The following is a 22926-nucleotide window of genomic DNA, read 5'->3' as shown; positions in this document are numbered from 1 at the left end:
CTTGTGGCTGGAGCAGGGCTGTGTACTGTGATCCAGCTGTGCAGCCAGAACCAGAGTCAGGGTTGGAGTCAGAAATGGGAACACTGGGGTAAGGGGATAGGTTACAAACAAGCTGAAGCTTACATAGAACTTGTTGTATTCATGGGTAAGTTGACTACAAATTGTCATTGTAGCTTTAGTATTATCATCAGCAACCTAAGTTACTGTATATCCATGTTTTTTTTGTTATATGTTGTGAATACAGTGGGCTTGGTATACTATACCAAATACCTTTGCTCCTTTTTGAGCAGTTATGGCCAAGAGATTTCCAAGGGTCAGTAGAGATGTTGTATTTCTTCAAGAAGGCATTGAGCACATCCTTGAATCTCTTTCACTTGTCCTCTTGTTGGTCTGTTTCCATGACAGAGCTAGAAATGGTGTGTCTATTTTGGATTTTTGGAGTCAAAGCATGCAGCTGACTTGGCCTGCCCAATGTAACCATCTGAAGGTAATTATGCTTGTGATATTAGCCTGGGAGAAGACAGTCATTTGCCTATTCTTGCAGAAATGTGGAGGCAGCATTTATGTTATCTTTTCATTGGACTTAAAATTGCATTTAAAATTAGATCAGGTTTCAGAAGCAGAAAGAAAAACAAAAATATGCAGAGTCCATAAGATTATGACTTTTGTGCTAGGTCCTGGATCTTGATCTTTAAATACTATTTTCCTCAACTGACCTGGTCAAGATGGCACTGGTGAAAAACGATTCCTCGGGGAACATCTTCCCGAAAGCCAATCATTTCAGCTTTTCTATATCTTTACTTATTCTTTTTATCTTAATTTTGTTTTTTGAAACTGTTGGAGTCTGTGACTTATACTCTGTAGTTTGATCGAGTGAGCTAGCATTCTGCTGTGCCCAAGAAAACTCCAGGAGAGAAATGAGAGCACGAACTACCACGAGCAGAACCTCAGACGAGAGAAGGGGACATGATCAACTACATTTTTTGCCATTTAAAGTGTTGAGGAAGATTGAAGCATCAGGGCAGGAGGAGAGTGAGTAGTTCCCTCTTGGTGCTTTCCTCAGAGAGGCCACTGGTTCGAGTCGCTGCCCTCGGAGGGGCACTGGCTCATGTTGCAGCCGTCGGAGGGTTGCTGCTGTTGGAGGGGCTGCTAGTTCCAGCTGCTATAATCAGAGTCCCGGTGCTCTTGGAGATGTTATCGAAATTCTGAGATTTATGGATTGGACTGTAGTCCAAATTAACTGTAGTTCATATTGTCCACCTTCAGTTTGACACTTTTGTTCACGTTCTTGCCCATTCTTTCTTGTTGCTGATTGGTAGGCTGGGAGTTTGGGTGATCTGTTAGTTTTTTTTGCGAGGGAGGGTTGGGGGTGTTTGGGGTTTGTGACTTTTTGTTTCTTTTCTTTTTCGTGCAGGGGTGGGTATCGATGTTTTCCTTTCAATAACTTACATGGTTTTCTGTATTCTGCGGCTCTCTGAAGAGCCAAATTTCAGTTGTATTCTGCGTGCATACTTGGATAATAAAATGAACCTTTGAACCTTTTGACCAAAGGCTACGCTGGTACATTGAAGGTGATGGTGAATTTCAACATCAATATCTGCCGTTGCCTGGAGATGGCTTTTGACATGTGAGAAGTGAGTCTTGCTGTGAGCCTTTACCGTTGGAGGATAATGCGGTGCACTTCGGCAGTTGGTAAAGAACCGTTGTACTGCAGATGTTAAAGTGTAAGACCTGTTCTCTTGACAAATTCAGTGAACAAGTCAATGATGATTCAGAGTTCAGCCTCAAAATCAGTGCACGTGCAAGCATTGTCTGTGTACTGTAGCTCAATATCCTTGTTTTTTTTAGTAATGTGTGATGCAGGGCAGCCCAATTTTCCAGGCTCTCATTCTGAGCGTACAGATGCTGAGTGTATGGCCAGTCCTACCATACACTCACTTCAGTGAATTATCTAATGATGACTTGGAACCTGGACTCTGAATATTTGCAAATGCTATTGGGTGATTTTGGTTCTGAAGTGTAGTTGCTGTGGGTTGGATAGCTTCCCAGTATTTCTGAAGATAATTCCATATCTTCATTATGTGACAAAACTACGAAAATGCAGGAAGCACAACCATCTACTCTGCATGACCTTTATCAGGCTCATTAAAACATTAATTGGCAGTGACTGTGTCTACAAAGAAGTCTCCATTTTGCAAATCCATGGTGGCAGGCAAGGTTCTCTAACAGGGCCTATCTCAGTAAAGAACAGAATCAAACACAGCTGTGTTATTGCCCCAAATGTTTCTCAATCTTCCACAATACCAGAAATGCAGAATCAATGAAATCCAGAATCTGCTTAGAGCAGATTGGAGGCATTCAAGTCTGGAGATCAAGATTGCTACGAGGTGCAGGTACGTTCTCCAGAAAGCCATCTCTCGGGCGAAGTGGGGATTCCTGACTACACTGGAATCAATGAGGAATGCTCGACTGTTCTGGCAGGGTTTGAATGCCTTAACTTCCTACAAAGCTAAATCTTGCACCTAAGGGACAGTTTCCAGATGAGCTCAATACCTATCGCTTTGACCACCAGAACAAGGAGGAACCATTGCACACCCATGTTTCCCGATGACCCTTTGGTCTCAGTATCTGAAGATAACATGTGGGCTGTCTTCAAGAGGATGAATCCAAGGAAAGCATCTGGTCCGGATGGAGTACCTGGCCGAGTACTGAAGACCTGTGCCAACCAACTGGCTGGTGTATTTATGGATATCTTCTACCTCTCTCTCCGGTAGAATGTGCTACCCACCTGCTTCAAACAGCTCCAATCATACCAGTGCCCTGGAAAAGCGTGGTAACCTGTTTAAATGAGCATTTCCCTTACATCCACAGTAATGAAGTGTTTTGAGAGGCTGGCGTTGAAGCACATCAGCTCCTGTCTAAGTGGCGACTTGGATCCACTCCTATTTGCCTACCAAAGTAACAGGTCTACAGCAGATGCCATCTCACTGGCTCTTCACTCAACCCTGGAACATCTGCATAGCAAAGATGCATACACCAGGATGCTCTTTATTGATTGCAGTTCAGCATTTAACATTACCATCCCCCAAAACTAATCAATAAACTCCAAGACCTGAGCCTCAATACCTTGTGCAATTGGATCCTGGATTTCCTCGCTTGTAGACCCCAGTCAGTTCAGATTGGCAAAAACATTCCCTCCACAATCTCCACCAGCACAGGAGCACCGCAGGGATGTGTACTTGGCCCCCTGCTCTACTGGCTTTACAGCTATGACTCAGTGGTTAAGTACAGCTCCAACACCACATACAAGTTGGCTGATGACTCCACTGTTGTGGGTTGTATTAAAGGGGGTGATGAATCAGAAACCAGGAGGGAGAATGAAAACTTAGCTGAGTGGTGTAATAATAACCTCTCACTCAATGGCAATAAGAACAAGGAACTGGTTGTAGACTTCAGGAGAAGTCCATGAGCCAGTAATCATTGGAGGAGAGGGTCAGTAACTTTAAGTTCCTGGGTGTCACTACCTCAGAATACCTGTTCTGGACCCATCATATAAATATGATTGCAAAGAAAGCACAACAGCACCTCTACTTCCTCAGGAGTCTGCCGAGATTTGGCAAGTCATCAAAAACCTTGGCAAACTTCTACATATGTGTGGTGGAAGGTGTGCTGACTGGCTGCATTACGGCCTGGAATGGGAACACCAATGCCCTCGAGTGGAAAAACTGGCAAAAGGTAGTGGATTTGGCCCAGTCCATCACTGGTAAAACCCTCCCAACCATTGAGCATATTTGCATGCAACGTTGCTGTAGAAAAGCAGCATCAATCATCAACAATCCTCACCACCCAGGCCATGCTCTTTTCTCACTGCTGTCATCAGATAGAAGATACAAGAGCCTCAGGGCTCACACCACCAGGTTCAAGAACAGCTACTACCCCTCAACCATCAGGCTCTCGAACAAAAGGGGACAGTTACACTCATTTAAGGACTCTGTTATCTTGTTATTTCATCCATGTTATTTATTGCTATTTAGTTATATCTGCATTTGCACAGTTTGTTTACAGTTTAAAGTTTCTGATGTTTTCGCTTTACAGATTCTGTTTACAGTTACAGTGTTATAGATTTGCTGAGTATGCCTATAGAAAAATAATCTCAGAGTTGTATGTGATGACATGTATGTACTCTGATAATAAATTTTACTTTGAACTTTGAACCCTGAGCATTCTAACTGTCACAGGGTGTTTATTTATTTATGTTTTTATTGGGATACAACACGGAATAGGCCCTTCTGGCCCTTTGTGTAACACAGCCCAGCATTCCCCCGATCCCAGACTAATCATGGGATAACTCAAAATGACCAATTAATCTACTAAGCAGTACATCTTTGGACTGTGGGGGGAAAACAGAGCACCTGGGTAAAACCCACACGGTCACAGGGAGAATGTACAAACTCCTTTGTTGTAGTACGCTTTAGCTGTATTATATTTTTTATATATGGAGGATTATAGATTATAGAAGGATTTATGGTAATCAGCAAAAGGCAATGTGACTTTGTGAAAAATAAATTTTGTTTGATCAATGTATTTGAGTTCTTAGATAAGTAACACAATAGACCATAGGATATAAGACAGAATTAGGCCTTTTGACCCACCGAGTCTGCTTCACCATTTCATCATGGATGGTCCAATTTTCCCTATCAGCCCCAATCTCCTTCTCCCTGTATCCCTTAATGCCCTGACCAAGAGTCTATCAACCTCTGCCTTAATTACACAAAGACTTTCTCTCCACAGCAACAAATTCCACAGGTTTACCACTCTGGCTAAAGAAATTCCTCCTCATCTCTGTTCTAAAAGGACACCTCTCTATTCTGAGGCCGTGTCCTCTGGTCTTAGACTCTCCCACCTTAGGAAGTATCCTCTCCACATACACTCTATCAAAGCCACACAGTTCAATAGGTTTCAGTGAGGTCACCCCTCATTCTTCAGAATTCTAGTGAAAACAGGCCCAGAGCCATCAAACACTCTTCATATGACAAGCCATTCAAATCTGGAATAATTTTCGCAAGCCTCCTTTGAAGCCTGTAGTTAAAAAGTGAACTGAATGCACTATACTTAGATTTACAGATGATATTTGTTAAATTGCTGCATTGGGATTATTACAGGAAGAAAAAGTGGGTGATATACTGACAGGGATAGAAGATTGTCTAGTTAACAGGAAACGAATAAGCTCAGATGTTTTTATTCTGGTGGCGTTTTACTGGAAGCAATGCTGCAGTCTCAACTTTTCACAAGTGGCTTGGATGAAGTTGTAGTTGCCATATTTGCCAATGGTAAATAGAATAATTGATAAATGACATGAGGAGGAAATAAAGTGATAGTTGATTGATTAAGAAATTACAATGGAGTATAAAGTAGGTAAGTGTGAAATTGTCCATGTAGCAGAAAAAAATGAAAAGAAACATATCTATAGATCTCTAAGTTACAGCAAGAAGTGAATTTCCTCGTGCAAAGGATTAGTATGCTGGTTAGGAAGTATGATGAAAGATAACAAAATGCTGTCATTTATTGCTAGAGAAAATTAATACAAAAATAGGTAGAATATGCCTGTTTTATAGTGCATTGTTGCAGTGATGGAAAATAACTGGTTCTTTGAGTCTCAACAGTAGAGGCCTGGACACACAGTTTTAATAATAAGGAATTTATTTACAAGGGGAAGTCGGGTCAACACAAGCAACTACAATACACAGAAAGCGGTGTGGGGACAGGGTACGGTTACACAAACAAAGAACAAGGTAAAAGCACAACGACAGCTATCCCCCTTGACCTTGGATAGCCACGGCTCCCTTACCAGGACAAACGATAGACCTTCCCAAGCATAAATCAATGCAGTTATCTTCAAAGAGGTGGTCTGCAAGAGAGAGTGAGCCCGGCACAAGTCTCACCTTTTATAGCATGGGGCTGGGGGCAATAATCCAGTTAAGGTGACCAATAATTTAGGTGTGCATTGATTAGTTGGGAGGGACCAAATGGCATGTGGTGTGTCCTCCGACCTGCCAGGTGGCAGTGCAGCAAATGTTGATTGGCATGTGGTATGTCCTCCAACCAGCCAGGTGGCAGTGCATCTATCACGTGGCCGGTATCTCTGGATACGATTGTCAAGACCAAATCAGGGATACTGTATACCATAATGAGCTCCTTATTTATGCACGGAAATAAGTATTGGCATCAGTTCAGAGATTTTCTCAGCTGCTATGTGGAGTGGGAGAGTTGCCTTTTTGAGGAAAGATCGTACAGACTAGGCTTGTACCTATTTAGTAGAGGACAGAAAGCTGAAATGAGACTTCATGGAAATGTACAATACCCTTAGAGGTTCTGATAGGTTAGATATGCTTAAAATGAAGGGTTATATGTTTAACACAGCTGTTTGAAGTGAGATGAAAAATTTTAATTGTCTGCCTTTAGAACGCTCTTCTTTAAATGAGTCTTGGAGTATTTTTAAACCAGAGAGATTCTTGAGAAGCAAGGAGGTGAAAGGTTACTAGGATTAGGCATGAATGTGGCATTGAAGTTACAATTAAATCGGCCATGGTATTGAATGGTGGAGTAGACTTGAGGGGGTAAATGGTCCCCTTCTCTTCACCCATTCATTTAAGCTTTGTAATATTAACTAGCTCTTTAACTTTACATCAATCTCACCCCCTAAAATAATTTTCACTTCTTCCTGGAAGAATGCACTCAGATTATATGAAATGCGGGGGTGTGAAGTCTACAATGTCCCAGCTGGCGGCAGTGAGGTTGAATCACAAACAAGAGAAAATGTACAGATTCTGGAAATCCAGGTAACACAGACAAGAGGCCGAGACCCTTCATCAGGACAATGTTGAATTTACTGTCTCATTCTTGCCTCAATCTGTCTATCATCCTCTTACAGTATTTGTTTTTTATAGAGTGTCCAAGGCTGTTATATTGAGACAACTACCAAAGAGGCAAATAATTATTAAATATTCAATGGGACAAAAATAGTAAAGAAGAAAATTTTAAGAAGTTTATAGTCTTCAAATGTGGATAATTCATCAGGAGCAGATGAAATATATCACTAACTCTTAAAAGCAGCAAGGGCTGAAATTGCAAGGTTTTGACAGCAATTTTTTATTTTCAATCTTTTCTGGCTACAGTGGTAGAGGATTGGATGACTGTTAACACTGTACCATTTCACAAAGGAAGGTGATGATAACCAGGAAATTATAGACCAATTGGTTTTGCTTTGATGATGTTAAAGATGTTAAAAGCGACACATAAACCTTTCAGAAAGGTACTAATTTATCAGTAATGATCAGATGGATTTGTTGTATCTGACTGACTTGATTGAATTTATAGAGAATGTTCAGTGAGGGCTGTGTGTTTGATGGGTTTTTAGCCAGGTCCCACTTAGCAAGCTATGCAGAGAAATAAAAGTGACCTTGAAGTGAAGGCACACAGATCCTTAAGTGCATCAGGCCAAGTTAATAAGTTGGTTAAAATGCCATCTGGAATACTACCTTCTATTGAACAAGGCAAATAACATAAAAAGGAGGAGGTTATATCTTTTCTGTATACAACACCATTCAGGCGGTACTCTGAATGGTTGGAAGGAGGTACAGAAGCCTTAGGTCCCACACCATCACATTCAGGAACAGTTATTACCCTTCAACTATCACAGTCCTGAAGCAATATGAGTAACTTCCATTACCTCAACGCTGTACTGATCACTGAACACAACCTATGGACTCATTTTTGAGGACTCTTCGACTCATGTTCTTAATTTTAGTCATTTATATTATTACTTGTTTACATATTTGCACAGCATGTCTTCTTTTGAACATGGGTTGCCTCTCAAGTCTTTGTTTATGTGTAGTTTTTCATTGATTCTATGGTATTTCGTTGTTCTACTGTGAATGCCTGCAAGAAAATGAATCTCAGGGTTGTATGTGGTGACATATACATACTTTGATAGTAAATTTACTTTGAAACCTGAACACAAGTTTGGCCACGGTTTGAATACGGCATACGGTTTTAGTCACCTTATTCTAGGCCATGGCAGCAGAGGGAATGCAGAGGAAATTTGCAAAGATATTAGTGGGCATGGAAAATTGTAGCTGAGGAAAGATAGGATAATGTAGGATATTTACTTTGAGGGGAGACTAAATTCAGCGGAATGGAATTTTGAATGGGCTACCTAGATACGACTTTCTTCCTTTAGCAAAGGAATTGAAAGGAGGGACCTGATGAAGGGTTTCAGCCCAAAACATCGTCACTACCTCCTCCCGTAGATGCTGTCTGGCCTGCTGAGTTCTGCCAGCATTTTGTGTTTTTAACTACAAAGAAGTTTATTTTTTGAAATGGCATGGACACCAAGGGCTAAGTAGCCCATGTTTAAATTTTTTGTGTAAAGTCTCTGATTCTGTATGTGATTGGTAAATTGGAAATCTATAAATGTATTCAGAATCCTAGCAATATTACAGGTGAGAGTGTCATGGCAAGCATGTTGCATCCATGAGCAGTGCCCAGGAGGAGCCTAGTCACCTGCCTGTAAAAGGACTGCTGGAACAATTTGAAAAGGATGTCCCACACAACCCCCCAAAACATCTTACTCGCTACAAGCAGCTGCTCTGTGCCTACCTTGTGATTGTTTCACCCAACCTAGTACAGCTCTTACATCTGATATTGTACCCATTAGATTTCCACTCCTTTGAATAAAGGAAATGTTGTATTTTCCCTTAATGCTCACTGTGCAAATTTAAATGATATTTGAATATTAAACACGAGAAAGAGTGCAGATGCTGGAAATACAAAGCAACACACACAAAATGCCAGAGTAACTCAGGACTGGAAAGACCTGAAGATGAGTCTTGGCCCGAACTGATGACTCTTCATTCATTTCCAGAGATGTTACCGGACCTACTGAGTTCCTCCAGCGATTTTTGTATTTGAATTTACAGATGTTTGGATATCTCAAGGAGGTCATCAGCAGAAATCTTAGTCAAGAAAACTCTCAAACATTTTACTCTGAAAGTCATGTGGAGAAAGGGAGAACATAGAAACATAGAAAACCTACAGTACAATACAGGCCCTTCGGCCCACAATGTTATACTGAACATCTAATTACTTCGGGTTACACATAGCCCTCTATTTTTCTAAGCTCCACATACTTAACCAAGAGTCTCTTAAAAAACCTTATTGTATCCCCCTTCACCACCATTGCTGGGAGCCCATTCCATGTACTCACCACCGTTTGCACCCCCTGACATCCCCCCTGTACCTACTTCCAAGCACCCTGAAACTGTGCCCTCTCATGTTAGCCATTTCAGACCTGGGAATAAGCCTCTATTCACACAATCAATGCCTCTCATCATCTTATACACCTCCATCAGGTCATCTCTCATCCTCCATCTCTCAAAGGAGAAAAGGCCAACTTCACTCAACCTATCTCATAAGGCATGATCCCCAATCCAGACAACATCCTTATAACTCTCCACTGCACCCTTTCTATAGTTTTCACATCCTTCCTATAGTGAGGTGACCAGAACTGAGAATGGTACTCCAAGTGGGGTTTGACTAGGGTCCTATATAGCTGTAATATTACCTGTCAGCTCATGAACTTAATCCCACGGTTGATGCAAGCCAATGAACCGTATGCCTTCTTAATCACAGAGTCAACCTGCGCAGCATCTTTGAGTGTTCTATGGACTCAGACCCCAAATCCCTCTGATCCTCCACATTACCAACAGTTTTACCATTAATACTATATTCTGCCATCATATTTGATCTACCAAAATGAACCACCTCACACTTATCTGGGTTGAACTCCATCTGCCACTTCTCATCCCAGTGTTGGATCCTATCGATGTCCCACAGTAACCTCTGACAGCCCTCCACACCATCCACAACACCTCCAACCTTTGTGTCATCAGCAAACTTACTAACCCATCCCTCCATTTCCTCATTCAGGTCATTTATAAAAATCATGAAGAGAAGGGGTCCCAGAACAGATCCCTGAGGCACACCATTGGTCACCAGCCTCCATGCAGAACATGACCCATCTACAACCACTCTTTGCCTTCTGTGGGCGAGCCAATTCTGTATCCACAAAGCGAGGTCCCCTTGGATCCCATGCCTCCTTACTTTCTCAATAAGCCTTGCATGGGGTACCTTAACAAATGACTTGCTGAACTCCATATACACTACATCTACTGCTCTACCTTCATCAGTGTGTTCAGTCATATCCTCAAAAAAATTCAATCAGGCTCGTAAGGCATGCCTTTGACAAAGCCATGCTGACTAATTCTAATCATATTATGCCTCTCCAAATGTTTATAAACCCTGCCTCTCACAACCTTCTCCATCAATTTACTAACCTCTGAAGTAAGACTCACTGGTCTAAAATTTCCTGGGCTATCTCTACTCCCTTTCTTGAATAAAGGAACAACAAGGTGTATAAGATGAGAGGCATTGATCATGTGGATAGTCAAGAGACTTTTTCCTAGAGCTGAAATGGCTAGTACGGGAGGGCACAGTTATAAGGTGCTTGGAAGTAGGCACAGAGGAAATGTCAGGGGTAAGATTTTACACAGAGAGTGGTGAGTGCGTGGAATGGGCTGCTGGCAACGGTGGTGGAGGAAGATATGATAGGGTCTTTTAAGAGACTCCTGGATAGGTACATGGAGCTTAGAAAAATAGAGGGCTATGGGTAACCCTAGGTAATTTCTAAAGTACGCGTATGTTCGGCATGCAAGTGCCTGTATTGTGCTGTAGGTTCTCTATGTTTCTGTCTGCAAACCTCCATTCCTCCAGAACATCCCTTGTCCCCATTGATGATGCAGAGATCATTGCCTGAGGCTTAGCAATCTCCTCCCTCCCCTCCCACAGTACCCTGGGGTACATCTCATCTAGTCCCAGAGACTTATCCAACCTGATGCTTTCCAAAAGCTCCAGCACATCATCTTTCTTAATGTCTATATGCTCAAGCTTTTCACTCCTCTGTAAGTCATCACTACAATCACTAAGATCCTTTTCCATAGTGAATACTGAAGCAAATTATTCATTAAATACCTCTGCTATTTCCTCCGGTTCCATGCACACTTTTCCACTGTTGCACTTGATTGGTCCTATTCTCTCATGTCTTATCCTCTTGCTCTTCACATGCTTGTATAATGCCTTGGAGTTTTCCTTAATCCTGCTCACCAAGGCCTTCTCATGGCCCCTTCTGGCTCTCCTAATTTCATTCTTAAGCCTCTTCCTACTTGCTTTATAATCTCCTAGATCTCTATCATTACCTAGTTTTTTGAACCTCTTGTAAGCTTTTCTTTTCTTCTTGACTAGATTTTCAACAGCCTTTGTACATCACAGTTCCTGTACACTACCATTCTTTCCTGTCTCATTGGAACATACCTCTGCAGAACACCATGCAAATATCCTCTGAACATTTGCCACATTTCTGCTGTACATTTCCCTGAGAACATCTGTTCCCAATTTATGTTTTCAAGTTTCTGCCTGATAGCTTCATATTTCCCCTTACTCCAATTAAATGCTTTCCTAACTTGTCTGTTCCCATCCTTCTCCAATGGTATGGTAAAGGAGATAGAATTATGATCACTATTTCCAAAATGCTCTCCCACTGAGAGATCTGACACCTGACCTGGTTTATTTCCCAATACCAGATCAAGTACAGTCTCTCCTCTTGTAGGCTTATCTACATGTTGTGTCAAGAAACCTTCCTGAACACACCTAACAAACTCCACCCCATCTAAACCCCTTGCTCTAGGGTGATGCCAATCAATTTTGGGGAAATTAAAATCTCCCACCACGACAATTGTATTGTACTTTTCCAGAATCTGTCTCCCTATCTGCTCCTCGATGTCCCTGTAACTGTTGAGTGGTCTATAAAAAACACCCAATAGAGTTATGGAAAAGGATGGAGTACCTGAGACAAGTCATTAATTGCGGGTGACTTATGGTACATGCTGTGCATATCCTGGATAGGCTTGTTTACAATGCCTGTTCTGAAAAGTGCATAATAGTAATGTAAAGAAAGCTAGTTAATGCTGATGCTGAAGATGTAAAACTGCAGCCTGATTAAAACATTTCATAGGCTTCTATTAATAAATAATATTGGATTATTTAGTGGCAATGTTAAAAGCTACTTAAAATTTGGAAAGAATGACCTGATTAGATTCTTTCTTATCAGTAGAAAAACCAATCATATTATTAATGTGAGGGATCCAAATTTCCAGTGTTCATGGAGAGTTTAATCTCATGCAACAGGATTAGAAGCACTAAGTTTCATAGGCGACATGTGCCATGTGTATATGATGTCAAACTGACCTTTCGAGCATCCAGCTGTCATTACTTTATTGTCTTGGAGACAGGTGGCTGGATTGTACACATGTTATGGGATTGGCACAGTTTGCAAAAACAAATTATGTGGAAATACTACATAGTAAGTTCCCCAGGTAAAACAGTCCCCAAGTAGAAAATGTCCATTTAGTGTTGCAAAAATATATATACATACAGTACATAAAGTGAATTGGGGTAATTGAGTCACATCAGGACTCGTACATTTTGGCCTAATTAAGCAGCCACCCCAATTAGCCGAAGTTTCATGGAAATAGTTTAAAATGTATACAAAAAAAGATAAACTACCATTTAACTGAGTAATAAGTTATGCATTTTAATGAAATACAGAACAAATTAGAACATTACCAAAACTATTACAGTGCTATAAAACTGTGTTCTTATCAATGGAGGAATTTATCCAGTGTTTGCAGACGTGTTCTTTAGATTAGCTGTAAGTGAACAAAATCAGCTTAGGTACCTTGTGCAGATAGTGTACTGACTTCAAACTGTGCTTTTGATTATTTTATCCTCCAAATCTTCATTTTCATTGTAATATTCAAGATGATTGTTGTAACCTTCAAATTCTTCATAGTGCCTAATTTATTGAAGTAGTGAAATTGTTTAATTTTCACTCCTGGCCATTTCTGGCATCTCCAAGGCTGAATGTTTGAAACTGCAGTGAGCAGTACAGTTCCTAATTGTCTCACTTTTTATTATTCACCAACTGTCAGTGACAAAAATCATTGCTTTTTGAAAACAAGTGCAGAAGTAACACTATATTAAAACTATGCGCTCTAAGCACGATGTAGTGTTTAACGGCCCCATGACTGACGCTGGTTAGAAACTGTTTGCAACAGACCCCTGTCCCAAATAAACAAAGAGAATCCCTGCAATTTTCTTGATTTATTTTTGTTCTTTAAGAGTTGTTCCAAATAAGAGTTGTTCCAAATAAGAGTTGTCCCAATTGAACAATGGCCCAATTAATCAAAATCCACTGTATATGCAACACACAAACAAATGCTGGAAATCCAAGCAAACACACAAAATGCCAAAGGGACTCAGCAGGCCAGGTAGCATTTATGGAAAAGAGTATTGTCAATGTTTCAGGCTGAAACCTTTCGGCAGGACTGAAGAAATATCACCATTTCGGGCTACCACCTACTGGACAGGGTTCGATTTTGTTATTCTTTCTCAACATTCAACACAGCGATTTTCCACACTGTGAGTGAATTTTTGTAACGCGATATTCGTATTAAACAGTAAAGTATCTTGCACCTGCAATTCTTTTTGTTACCCAAAACAGAACTTCCTGAGCTACTTCACATTTTTCAAAGAAAAGTGCTCTGCAAACACACTGTTCTGTAATTACCACCTTTCCCCCATGGAGGTGCTCTGTTACCTGTCATAGATGGAGGAAGTAATGCAGTGTGACAAGTTTACATAGCCAGAAAATCATTCGTAATGGCATTTCATTCTGTATTCACACTGTCATAACTGGTGGATCTATCTGATTTTATTTTCATCCAAAAACCAAGTTATTTTCCATGTGTGCATTGGTGACACTCAGCTCTGTTTCACTACCTTCTGCCTTGGCGACGTTTCTGATGCCAGTTGTCATATTTCATGACCAACATTGTTCAAGAAAATTCAGCAAGTCTGTGTCTATATTTAGGTTTGAAACATTGAACTCCATTGTTAGCTTATCTGACATTGTTATCCTAGCTTTTGTCATCCCAGTTTTCTCCTGACTTTTTTCCTTTATTCTAGCCTTCATAAACTCTGTTGTTGTGTTTAATTCAAACTATAACTCAGGTGCTTGCATATAAGCTTCTCTCTGCTTTACGTCTTAGTCTCTCCGCATTGTTGTAATCTTTTCTGTTTTTGCCTCTTTAAAAAAAAATTGCTCTAAAATGATGGCCTTGTCATTTGTTGTTCAGGACCTAAGTTATACAATTCTTTTCCTAAGTCCTTCTCATCATGCCTATAATACAAGTGTCAAATTTAATTTGACATTAGTACACCGGGATGATCTGTCTCTGATGTTTCCCTTTCAAAGACACTGCTTTCATCATCCTCAAAAGAAAACAAATGGGTGACTTAAATCTGAAGTAAAAACAGAAAATGCTGGAGATACACAGATCAGGCAATATCAAAGGAATGAGAAACCAAGTCAACATTTCAAGTTGGTCAGACTCTACAGAAAAGGCATGAACCTAAAACAATAATTCTTTCCTTAATTAATTAATTAGCTATCTAACAGTACTGAAGAACTCAAAAGTGGTGAAGGATAACTGCGAATAGCAGTTTTCACCCAAAAACTGAGAAGGTAATATTGATATCAATGATTTCAGTACGAGGAAGGCTAACTAGCCACAGAGTTACTAGCCACTAGTAACTTTGCTTTGAGATGCAGCACGGTAACAGACTGTTCTGGCCCAACACCATCCAAATACACCGATGAGACCAATTAACCAACTAATGCAGATATCTTTGGTATACGGGAGGAAACCGGAGCACCTGGAGGATCTTCATGTTCAAGTTCAGGTCCAAGATCACTGTCACTTAGCCGTATACATGTAGACCACCAAATGAGACAATGTCACATTGGACTGAGGTGTACAATACAGTAGATACAGTATAACTCATACACAAAGCATAAAGTGATATTAACACAATTAAATTAACAAATAATAAAACTTATTCCAAAAGGTTGACATGCACAATTGGCATTTATGACGCAAGTGAAAAATTGAACAGTATAACGCTACTGGTGCTTCATAAATGATGAGATCTGAGTGGAGGCAGGGAGTTCAATAGTCTTATAAAGAAGCTGGTTCCCATCTGAACAGTCTTTGTTCTAATGCCCCAGTATCTTCTGCCTTATGGTAGGAGGATCAAAGAGACTGTGCAATGGATGGGGTGATCCTTGATAATGCTAAAAGCCCTGTATTTGCAGCGTTCCTGATAAATACCTCAGGTGGGTGGAAGAGAGACACCGATGCTCATGTGGTCATGGGAAGAGCTTACGGTCAGCAGCAGAAATGAACCAGGTTCTGGCTCAGAAATAGCATTACGTTAACCTCTATGCTATCTATGCCCCAGTAATTTGACATGTGGAATTGGATTATTATTGTCACATATAGTGAGGGATCTTGAAAAGCTTGCCTTGCATACCGCTCATACAGATTAAACCATTACACAGTGCATGGAAGTAGAACAAGGTTAAAGAATAACGTGCAAAAGCTACAGAGAAGTGTAGAGCAGACAGACAAAAAGGTGCAAGGTCATGATGCGGAAGGTTGTGATGTCAAGGGTTCATCTTATTATAATAGGAAACCATTCAATAATCTTATAACAGTGGAGCAAAAGCTATCCTTGAGCCTGGTGGTACTTGCTTTCAGACCTTTGTATCTTCTGCCCAGCAGGAGAGAGATTGTCTGGGGATGGGTGGAATCTTTGATCATACTAACTGCTTTACTGAGACAGCAAGAAGCATAGAGAGAGTCCAAGGAGGGGAGGCTGGCTTCTGTGAAGTGCCAGGAGTTATAAGCACAACTCAGCAGATTTTTTTGGTCATAAGCAGAGCATTTGCCATAACAGGTCATTTTGCATCAGAATAGAATGCTTTCTATGATGCATTGAAGAAGTTGATGAAGGTTGATGGGCTTGGTTCTACGTGATTAGGCTCGGAAAGCCTATTGGAGATGTTCACTCTTAGGAACTTGAAGCACTCAGCCCTCTCAAGCTTGAATTGTTGGTGTAGACAAGTAGATGTGCATTCCCCCCCCCCCCCAATCCTCTTCCTGAGGCCAGTGATCAGCTCTTTCGTTTTGCGGGAAAGGTTGTTGCTGTGGCACCATATTCCTAAGCACCTTATATCCTTCCTAAACTCAGACTCATCATTATTTTAGATACGACCCACTATGGTGATCATCTACAAACACGTAGATGGTGTTCGAGCAGAATCTGGTCATGCAGTCATGAGTGCACAGGGAGCAGAGTATGGAAAATCAGTATTTAGAATTATTCTGGTAGAAGTATTGCAGTCTGTTGGTCAGAAAGTTGACGATCCTGTTGACTTGGAGATTGGTGTTCAGTTGGCTTGGAATGATCACATTGAAGGCAGAACTGTAGTCAATAAACAATAGTCTAACATAGCTGCCTTGACCATCTGGAAGATACAGCTATGATCTTCAGAAAGGAAATACAGCAAGTGACATGTGAATGGATGATGATTTCTTTGTAATTAAGACTTTTCTTGCCAATCATTTGGCTGTCCTGCCTTTTGGCATTTAACTGGCAAACAAGCTTTTGCCAGTATGAATTATATAAAGCGAAATATGCCCTAACTGATCTATTCAACATTCCAAAAACAATCAGGTACATCTATTTAAGGAATTTAATGCAAGAAATAGCAGAGGCTCTGAATTTCGTTGGGTCGGCAAATGTCAGCAGGCCCAATTCCAATGTTATTGTTCTACTATGCAAATGTATGGAATGGCCTTGTGATCATAAACATAATCTTAAAATAAAACAACAATTGCAAAGGAACTTGCCAATAATCCTGTTCAAAACAATAGCACCTCTTAGGCTGCATCATTGTATGAAGACAGGATCTAAGTTACATTGAAACCATTTGTGTTAAGAGGGAAGCCAATAATTGCTGGACTAGCCACTGCTTGGTAGTTAGTCAGGTATATGAAGAATGTACCAAAACGTAGAACAGTACAGCACAGGAACAGGCACGTCAGCCCAGTGTCGTGCTGAACATTGGTAATCAAATGGCCAACTACACTAATCCCTTTTAACTACACATTGTCCATACTGCATATCTAAGAGTCTCATGAACACCTATTGAAATTATCTCCGCCAGCACCCTGGCAGCATATTCCAGGCACTCAACACTCTCTGTAAAAATAGACATGCCCCACCCATCTCCTTTGAGCTTAACCTCTCTCATCTCAAATGCATACTTTCTGGTGTTAGGCATTTCAACCCTAGGAAACAGGTAACTGGCTATATAATCTATGTACAGTATGTCTCTCATAATCTTATAAACTTCTATCAGATCTCCCTTCAGTCTCTGCCACTCCAGATAAAACAGCCGAGATTTTCCCAGTTTCTCCTCACAGCACGTGCCCTTTAATTCAGGGTAGTCTTAACTAGAAATCTATAAAGCTGTAATAAACTTTCCAACTTTTGAACTCAATTCCTCAACTAATAAAGACAAGCATAGTATATGCCGTCTTTACCACCCTGTAAAACTATGTAGCCACTTTCAGGGAGCTATGCACTTGGACCCCTAGATTCTTCTGCATATTAACATTGGTAAATGTCCTGCCACCAGTCGCACAGTGTCTCTTCATAGCTGGTCTCTCTCAGTACAACATTTCACATTTAGTCAGGTTAAAAGCCACCTGCCATTTCTCTGCCCATATCCACAACTGGCCTAGATCCTGCTGTACCCTTCTGTGCTATTCACAACATACCAATCCTGATAATCCCAACCAGGACATTCATATTACAAATGGCAGAGATCCCAGTACACCACTATTCACAGACTTGCAACCAGAATAAGTCCCAGTCACCATTACCCTCTGCCTTCTATGGGCAAAGCAATTCTGAATCCAAACAGCCAATTCACCATGTATCCCTTGAATTTTAATCTGCTGGATGAGTCTCCTATGCGGGACTTTGAAAAAAAGCCATCCTAAAATTCCTGTAAACAACATCCATAGCTCCACCTTCATTAATCACCTTTGTTACTTCCACAAAAAACTACATTAAGTTAGTAAAACATGACTTGCCCTGCACAAAGCCTGGCTGAGTGTCTCTACTAAGGTTGAGGCTTTTCAAATGATCATAAATCATATCCCCAAGAACCCTTTCCAGTCACTTCCATACCACTAAAGTGAGACTCACCAGTCTATAGTTTTCACAATTAACCCTATTTCCCTTTGTGATTAATGAAAGAACATTAGCTACTCACAAATCCTCCAATGACCTTTCCTGGAGCTAGAAAAGATGTGAAAATATTGGTCAAGAACCCAGCAATCTCATTTCTTGCTTTCCTTGATAACAGGGGTTATATTCCATCAGGCCCTGGGGACTCAACCACTTTAATATTCTTAAGAGACCCAACAGTAAGTTTTAAGTTACCAAGCTTTAAGTTCCTCAGGGTGACTATCACAAATGACCTGACTTGGTCTAACCAAGCAGAGTCCACTGCCAAGAAGGCCCACAGGCGCCTTAATTTCTTGAGAAAGCTGAAGAAATTTGGCCTGTCCCCTAAAACCCTCACTAATTTATATAGATGCTCCGTAGAAAACATTCTTCTAGGGTGCGTCACAACCTGGTATGGAAGTTATCCTGTCCAAGACCGGAAGAAGCTGCAGAAGATCATGAACATAGCCCAGCACATCACACAAACCAATCTTCCATCCTTGGACTCACTTTACACCGCATGCTGTTGAAGCAGTGCTGCCAGGATAATCAAGGATATGACCCACCCAGCCAACACACTTTTTGTCCCTCTTCCCTCCAGGAGAAGATTCAGGAGCTTGAAGATTCGAACGGCCAGATTTGGGAACAGCTTCTTTCCAAATGTGATAAGACTGCTGAACGGATCCTGACCCGGATCTGGACCGTACCTTCCAAATATCCAGACCTGACATTCCCTTTTCTATTTTCTAATTATGATTTATAATTTAAATTTTTATTATATTTATTTCAATTTGTAATTCAGGGAGTGCGAAGCGCAGAATCAAATGTCACTGTGATGATTGTATGCTCTATTATCAATTGTGTGGTGACAATAAAGTAAAGTAAAATACCTCCTCCTTTATCTTGAAATGCCCCAGCAAACTCCACATTGATCTGCCTATCCTCCACTTCCCTTTCCTTGGTAAACACTGATGGAAAGTAGTTATTCTGAAGTTCACCTATATCCTCTGCCTCAAACACCCTCTCTTCTTTATCCTTGAGTAGTTCCATTCGCTCCCCAGCTATTCTCTTGCTTTTAATATATGTATAGAATACCTTGGCATTCTCTTTAAATTGCACTTGCCAAGGACTTCTCATGGCCCCTCCAGGTTTGCCTAATTCCCTTCTTGAGTTCTTTTCTGGGTTCTTTAATCCAACAAGGGCTCTGATCTAAGCTTCCTAAACCTTAGATGAATTTCTGGTTCTTTCTTGACTAAATTCACCACCTTTCTTGACGTCCAAGTTTCTCTGACTTTGCCATCCTCGTCCTTCCTTGTTACTGGAACATACCTGTCCTGTACTCTGCAGTTAGCCCTTAAATGCCCTGCACAGGTCAGATATGGACTTGCCCCAAATCAGCTGTTGCTAATTGACTTTCCCTAGTTCCTGCCTACTATTCTTTAAATTTGTCCAGCTCCAATTTAATAAACTCCTGTATGGTCCATGCTTATCCCTATCTTTATTTGTCTTAATACTTTAGGACTTATGGTCACTGTTCCTTAATTGTTCTCCCACTGAATGTTCAGTTACTTGGCCAGGCTTATTACCCAACACCAGGTCCAGTATGATCCCTCTCTAGCTAGAGGATCTTAGAGTTGATTTAAGAAACCATCCTAGATGCACATAACAAAGTCCACCCCATCTACACCTCTTGCACTGGGGAGGTCCTAGTCTATAATAGCAATGTTCAGGTCACCCACTAAAATAACCATATTGTTTTCACGTCTTTCTCTAATCTGCTTTCATATTTGTTCCTCAATGTCCTGGTGGCTGTGGGGAATCTGAAATACCATATGGTAACCATTTCATTCCCAGGATCATTCTTCTGAACATCCTCTAGACCCTCCCAACTTCTTTATTAGATAAGGGACCCAAACCTTCTCACAGTACTCAAAATACAGTCTGACCAATACCTCATAAAGCCCCTTTAAGGATTAGACATTTTTTCAGGGGTTGCTGGCTGGTGCAGCTCAAAGGGCCTACTCTGTGCTGTAACTCAAAAAATTTTTAAAAAATTAAAAAAAATTCCTGTCCCACTCAACCAAGTCTCTGTAATGGTAACATCATAGATTCAGGTACTGATCTAAGCTCATCACCCTTACTAATAGTGCTGATAGGATTAAAATACACACACTTTAACCCATCTGCCCCATGGTGTCTGTTACCATGTTGCTTGTTGCTTGTTGTTATTGGTCAAGACATGTTACCTTCCTCTCAATTCCTTCACTTTCTGACTTGTGATCCGGTTCCCAACCTCTCCAAACTACAAACTGTAGTTTAAACCCTCTTGAGTAGCAGAAACAAACCTCTTGGCAGGATTTTAATTTCCCTCAAGCATTCTGTTCCACTTGAAAAGATCATGCCTGCCTCCGAATAGATTCCATTGATCCAAGAATCTGGAACTAAGCTGCCTGCACCATTTCCTCAGTCACTCATTCATTTGTTTTGTCATTCTATTGCTGGCCTGACTAGTAAGTGGCACTGGGATGAATCCAGAGATTAGGTCTTTTTGAGGTCTTCCTTTTTCAATCACTTTCCTAACTCTCTACACTCATGGTGCAGGACCTCTTTCTCCTATCTAAGTCAGTTGAGCAAATGGTGCACCACAACCCCTGGCTGCTCACCCTTCTCCTTGAGAATGTTCAGCAACCTCTCTGAAATATCCTTGGCACTAAAAAGCAACCCATTTCACAGAGATGACAGAAAGACTAATATTTTCAGTACTTAACAAAGATATTCCACGCTGATCTCAGTGGAAAGTCTATCTGTATGTTCATTAGGGAAGACTAACACAAGTGATGAAGACAGGAAAACACTAAAACCGATCACCCAAGTGGCTTTTGAAGGATCCATGGGCCTTGTTTTCTGCTGCAATCAGGAATGATTCAATGACAAGACGGCTATCACAGACCTCTCACACCAGAATAAGAAAACTTATTAGCAAAACCATCCATCATCAAGCCAGCAGCATACCTCTTTTCATCAGCTCAAAACTGAAGTTGAAAAAGATGGTGGAGAAATTGAAAAAAAATGATGGGTGAACAAAACAAAACAAAAAAAAAAACAATCATTTGCTGACAGATATGATGTACAGAGTTCTTCTGAGGCAAGAGACCCTGTATAAACTAAGTTTATGTGACTTCATGTCACTGAACTCAAAGGAGAGTAGCACCTTTCTTGAAACAATTAATCCATCAAAAATACTGCAAGGCAGCTTTCAAGAGCTCCTACATTGAGAGTTGACAGTGACTGTTGACATTATCAATTTTATCCCTTAGTTCTGCAAAATATGGTGTGTACAACAAATTCCCATTCATTTGCACCACATTTTTTTTTTGAAATAGAAGATAGGTCTGACTGCAACAACTATTTAGCCTTCATTAATCTCACAGAGTGAAGATTCTTGCTGAATCACCTTCTTCCTCTTACAAATATTCCCAAACTCCTCTGTGATTTCAGACCGTAAGAGACACCATTGATATGATCTTTACAAATTGGCAGATTAAGGACGAGTGTCAGAGGTTCACTTGGTCTTCACTGATTTGGGCAAAGTCTACAACTTTGTCAGTCATAAGGCTCTGTGAAAAAATATAGTTTGGCTGCTCAAACCACTGTTGTTAGACTCCTCTACTATCACATACAGTGGATCTACATCTGAGATTTATGCCATCCGGTCTGTCATAAAATAGCCTGTGTACTGGCACCCGTCTCCATGTTTTTTATCAGTAGGCAAACATTTATTTGAATTGTTGTCTGCCACAGGGCATTAGTATCCAGTAATAGACTGGCAGTAACCTCGTCAACAGCTCTCTCTTTGGCTTTAGAACTAAAGTAAACATAAGGTTCAATAATCAAACTCTAGTAGGCAGATGGTAATACTGTTATTGCTCAATGAACAGAAGACACAAACAGGGTGTAACTGCTTCTCTATTAGCCCAGGGCTAACTCTGAATATCGACATAACTAAAGCTCTTCACCATTCTGCTCTGAGGGATCAAGTCCCGTGAAGGAGATCAATGTTGACAGTGAGGAACTGGAAAATGTGAAGCACATTGCCTACCATGGCAGCCTTCCCTGCTAGAGGGCAAATGTAGATGTAGCAATTCTGTACAGTATTTATTGTGCCTTTACTTTGCCTTTGTCAGGATGTCTTGATGGGTTACTTTAGAATACATACCAGAATTTCACAAGGCAGTGGTAATCTTAACTGCCCTCCATGTCTGCAAGACTTTGGTGGTCGACAGAATTTCCTGGAGAACCTGGAATGCTGACAATGGCGGGATCAGCGCACTCATGGAAGCTGGTATCTTCAGTACTGAGTGCCTGACTTTAGCTCAGTTCAACATCAACATCTCCATTTGTGTATCCCAGAGCATGCCTATCAAAACAATTGTTTTATGACCAGCTCACCAATAGAGATGGGAAACAGGAAGACTAAAAAGAAATGCTTCAATGAAACTCTGAAGACAAACGTAAAAAGATTCAACATCACACGCTGGCAGTCAATAGCTTAGAACAATTACACAAAAATTGCTGGACAAACTTAACAAATCAGGCAGTATCCGTTGAGAG

The 22926-nt window shown here is 40.8% G+C and overlaps 1 protein-coding gene across 5 annotated transcripts in view; it reads left to right on the top strand.

Moving 5' to 3' along the window:
• LOC132399855 (nucleolar protein 4-like) overlaps positions 1-22926 on the top strand; it is a 338547-nt gene that overhangs the window by 26498 nt on the left and 289123 nt on the right. Inside the window, exon 1 of one of the 5 annotated variants that reach the window (XM_059980693.1) lies at positions 6758-6839. The exons of the other annotated variants lie outside the window; for them this stretch is intronic. The gene's annotated coding sequence lies outside the window, so the exon portion shown is untranslated. Of the gene's footprint in view, positions 1-6757; positions 6840-22926 lie in introns of those variants that run through there. 5 annotated transcript variants of the gene reach the window in all.

Source organism: Hypanus sabinus, chromosome 9, assembly GCF_030144855.1.
Source record: "Hypanus sabinus isolate sHypSab1 chromosome 9, sHypSab1.hap1, whole genome shotgun sequence".
Taxonomy (NCBI): domain Eukaryota; kingdom Metazoa; phylum Chordata; class Chondrichthyes; order Myliobatiformes; family Dasyatidae; genus Hypanus; species Hypanus sabinus.
Note: the sequence above shows the minus strand (reverse complement) of the source record. Positions and strands in the feature narration are given on the sequence as shown.